The sequence below is a fragment of the Gobio gobio genome (genome assembly GCF_949357685.1).
Source record: "Gobio gobio genome assembly, chromosome: 25".
In the NCBI taxonomy this organism is placed as follows: Eukaryota; Metazoa; Chordata; class Actinopteri; order Cypriniformes; family Gobionidae; genus Gobio; species Gobio gobio.
The window spans coordinates 3006917-3011916 of record NC_137121.1 but is presented as its reverse complement, the minus strand read 5'-3'; the positions used below and the strand labels follow the sequence as shown (position 1 = coordinate 3011916).

General features: G+C 34.6%; 1 protein-coding gene across 1 annotated transcript in view; it reads right to left on the bottom strand.

Annotated features, from left to right (window-relative positions):
• Positions 1 to 83, bottom strand: part of rsl24d1 (ribosomal L24 domain containing 1) — a 5880-nt gene extending 5797 nt beyond the window's left edge. The window contains exon 1 of the mRNA XM_079809002.1: positions 1 to 83. This exon is cut by the window's left edge and continues 110 nt beyond it. The gene's annotated coding sequence lies outside the window, so the exon portion shown is untranslated.
• Positions 84 to 5000: the final 4917 nt, after the last annotated feature.

The window sequence follows — 5000 nt, the reverse complement described above, 5'->3', positions numbered from 1 at the left end:
CATGTGCCGCGACGCTGCGAACACAGGCGGAAAAGAGGACGCGTGTTTCCACTTCCGCCACATGACGTCATCACGCAGACCTCAGGCTGTAGCGCCGCCGACAGGCCCGGAGTGTCATTACCGCGCATTCACACCGCACAAGATACGAAATACCAAATAATTCAACCCTTTTCAAAAACTTTTTTCTTTAAGTTATATGAGGTTCAACTAGACAAAATAAAAATAGTAGTTGAAATTACTTGTAAGCCCAATGATACATTTGAAATAAATAAATAAATAAGGTAGTACTGAACGCTTATTTTACTTCTGTTTGAATTATTCAAACTTTAGACAAACAGTCAGATAGATACTTTATTTACAAATTGTTTTGATTATTTTATTACGTGGTTTTGTATAAAATCATTGGAGCGAATCATTTGTTTCGAATCAGTGATTCGATCAAAATGAGTCACGTGATTTCAGAGGCTTCGTTACGTCATCATAACCGTTTCGACATTTCAAAGTTTCGCTTTGTTTTGTTTTTTTAATTATTATTATTTAATTCATTTTTAATGAGGTAATTGTAGGCGTATAATAAAAGGAAGAGTTTTATTTAATAGTCTCTTAATTGGCATCAAGCTCTCCATAAAACAAGAACTAATGTAATTCAATAACATACGGACTTCATTTGTAATATTATTAGATTATTTGTTCAATAAAACATTTGGTTTGTAAAACGCTTGGGCTGAGTTTTCAATGCATTTACATTATTTTGACCAGCAGGGGTCACCAGCGTGTGGCGTTTCCCGAGCGCCCCGAACAGTGAGTCGTTTGAAGGAATCGGTTCGATTGATTCATTGCGAAAAGCTTCGTTTAATTCACCAACGGAAAGAAATCAAATATTTTAACGTAATTAAATATAATAATAGCCTACAATTCACACGAAACATCACAGTTATTAAACTCATTAACAAAGAGCGTGACACATAACTATAAAGAAAGATAATGAGCCAAACAGTTATTTTTGAGAAGTATTTTATTATAATGTGCATTGTTCTGACCACTTTTTTGGCATGTAATGGAATCAAACACGCTCAACATGAGGGCCTTAAATAATAATAATACAAATTATAATAAATCAACCGGCATATTATGATCAAATGAAACTAAAAGTCCTGACAGATTCAGTTTCTTTGGCTGTTCAGGGACATTCAATGAGCAAAACCCTTCGAGCAAAACATAAAACACAATGACAAGTTCAAAATCACTATTAATATTTAAAAAAAAAGGAAAAATACCGAGCATTTACACCCCTAATTCAACGTTTTTGTGATAGGTTTACATTCAGGAGTAAATTCACATTGTTTGAGATCGGCACAACATGTTCAATATACGTTAAAAACGGTTTATTATGTGATCGTAGTCAAAACAGGATGCAACCTTACAAAAGCAAAAGTCTAGTGAAATCTACACAGGGGCGACCGTATCAATCTTTGGTATAGATTTTATTTGCTTTCTGAAATGATGATTTTGTGTCACTTCGATCTAAAGGGTTGTTCCAAAAACTCTGATTACATTTTTCCTCAAGTCTCGTTATAAAATATTGTTCACTTACTGCGAATGTAGTTCAGCCACACTTCATACAAACACTCAAAATCACACAATCACAATCATACTCGACGTTGAAACCGTCGGTCCAACCCAGTGAAAGAAGCAAACAACTCTTTGGATTCTAGCGTCCGTTACACCCGCCGCGTCTCTACCATCATCTAAAATGGAGGTCTAGCAAAGAAAATCCCGCGCTCCACAAAAACCGAGCGCGAGCGCTAGTATGAGAAAACGAACGTAAAGCTGAAAAGCGTTTCATTTGGCACTTTCAAATATACAGAAATATATAGTATCTATCTTTGGAGGTAACATAATCATTCCACACCTTTGTATAATTTCTCCATTTCACTCTTTGGATCAGACATCTTTTATATTGCAAACGATCCTCCCATCATAAGGCCGTCGCCATTTTATAAAGCTTTCAGTTTGATGAACCGACATCACTTTTTTTTTTGGTTATTTTTTTTCACATAAATCTTGCAGAAAAAAGGTATTAAAACAAACCTGTACGTTTCAGGTCGTTCCTCAGCTCGTATAAACCAACGCTGATGATTTCAAATGCACCACAAAATAACTAATAACAGTTGCTTACTGTAAAACGGAAAATCTGAGGGACTGCATTGAGTAGATTCACGCCATGTTGTAATTACCGTAATGATTATGAACTGCATCACGTGACCGCGTTCTGAGCTTTTTATTTACATTAATTAAGATTAAGAAAAGCCTTTAAAAAAAAACAAAAAGAACAGAGATTGGCTTTTTTGTGTGTGTTTTTTTTTTTTAAGAAATCTTGCCGAAAAAAGGTTTTAACAAAATAAACGAAACTGAAAGTAGTTCCTCGGTTCATATAAACCAACAAAAATGCTGATAATTTCAAATGCGCTGCAAAGTGACATATAACAGTTGCTTACCGTAAATGAAAAATCTGAGGGTTTAGATTGAGTTTGGGTTCATGCATTGTCGTAATTACCGTAACGAAACCGTGACCACTGTACCACCTGACCACTGCGCAAAAGTGTTCTGAGCTTTTTATTTACAGTAATTAAGATAAAGCTTTTAGTTTGATGAACCGATAACAGCGCGCAACTTTTTTGTGGTTATTTTTTCACAGAAATCTTGCAGAAAAAAGGTACAAAAACAAACCTGAAAGTTTCAAGTAGTTCCTAGTTTCGTATAAACCAACAAAAAAGCTGATAATTTCAAATCCGCCACAAAATGACATAACGGTTGCTTACCGTAAACGAAAAATCTGAGGGACTGGATTGAGTTTGGGTTCATGCAATGTTGTAATTACCGTTACGATTCTGAATCGCATCACCTGACCACTGCGCGCAAAAGCTTTCAGAGCTTTTTATTTACGGTTAAGTTACGGTTTTTATTAAGATAAAGCTTTTAGTTTGATGAACCGACATCAGGCATAACTTTTTTGTGGTTATTTTTCCACAGAAATCCTGCAGAAAAAAGGTACAAAAACAAACCTGAAAGTTTCAAGTCGTTTCTCGGTTTGTATAAACCAACAAAAAAGGCCTCTGATGATTTCAAATGCGGCAAAAAATTACTAATATAACGGTTGCTTACCGTAAACTAAATGTCGTAACTACCGTAACAATTCTGAACTGCACCACGTGAGCGCTGTACCACCTGACCACTGTGTGAAAGCGTTCTGAGCTTTTTATTTACGATAATTAAGATAAAGCTTTTAGTTTGATGAACCGACATCGGAGCGCAACTTTTTTATTAAGCAACAAAACAGCATCTGATGATTTCAAATGCACCACAAAATGACTAATATAACGGTTGCTTACCGTAAACAGAAAATCTGAGGGACAAGATTGAGCTTGGGTTCGTAATTACCGTAATGATTTTGAACTGCATCACGTGACCGTTGCGCCCAAAAGCATACAAAGCGTTTTTTATTTTACGGTAATTAAGACATGGCGTGAACGCAGCATTATTTTCTGTTATATTTTCAGCATTTCTGTGATCAAATAAGATTTAATTCGACTGAACCCAGAATATTCCTTAAAGCAAGGGCTAAATTATACAATCAAAACTGAATCCTCCACAACGCAAACTGCTTAATATCACAGCTAACTCGACAAAAAACACGCTTAAAACCATAAAATAATGGATCAACAACCTGATCTGGTTTGGTAAACGTAAAACATTCATACGCTACACGCAATAAACAGGAGGTAGAACAACACAAGAGTGACGAACCGAATGAAATAAACTGAGGTAAACGGTTCACTCGTCTGATGATCCGGATCCATCCGCATCCGAACTCGACGACTCATAAAGCAGCATTCATAACCTGAGGCACCTTAAATGGTTACTTTCATCTTCAAGTAAAAAATAAATATGTACGGTGAGGCTTAAAAGTCAGAGATCTCATTGAAAAACATTTACGCCTGGATAGTTTTAGGATTTTGATGTAAAAGTAAAAAATATTTCCGAATCGGCACTATTTTCAGGTGAAAATAGCCAAAACAGAAATCAGAATTTCTCACAATTTACTAGAAAAGAATGAAAAACGTTTTAGGTAACACTTTACAATTAGGTCTCATTAGTTAGCATCAGTTATTAACTAGCATTAGCTAACAATAAGCAATATATCCATTATGTATCAGTAAATGCGGAGATGAATATTAACTAAGATTAATAAATGCTGTGCATTGTTAGCTTGTTCACTAATTTAGTTAACTAACGGTAAGAAATGAAACCTCATTAAATGTTACCGTCTCATTTGTTCTCATCAGTTAAAGCATTAGCTTACCTTGAACTAACAATTTTTAAAAGCATTTATTAATCGTTGTTAAAAGAAATGAGTTATTGTTTGCGCGTTAGTTCACTAATGTTAACTTTTGATTTTTGAGAATGGACGTGAAAATGCAGTATCCAAACTTTAATGGCGGTAATTCAAAAATGCTTTGGACTATAGACCTGCATATGGTCTTGTTTTAAATAATACACTCGACAGATTATTGAACGATAAAATTAAAAATGAAAATGAAAGTACGAAAAAGTTATGGAAGTTTGAATTTACTGTAAATCAAATAGTACTGTAAATATATTTTATTTGATATAAAAATTTATATTTTACTAACTAACTGAAACTACTATAAAATCAAAACCATGTGTTTAACTAAGTTGTGTTCCAAATTTGAAGTTGATATCACAAAAATGTAAGTTCCCATGACATTTTGTTTAGGCGCTGTACCACAAATAGCCACCGGGCGTCACACATTCCATTGAATCTTTTCTCTAACATATTTTCTCTCACTTTTATCACGAAATATGGAACCTTGAGACTCAGACATTTCCGACGATATACGTTTTGTCAAGATTAGAAAAGGTTTTGATTAAAAAGTAGTTAAAATACATTTTGTAATATGAAACCTGACACCGCCCAC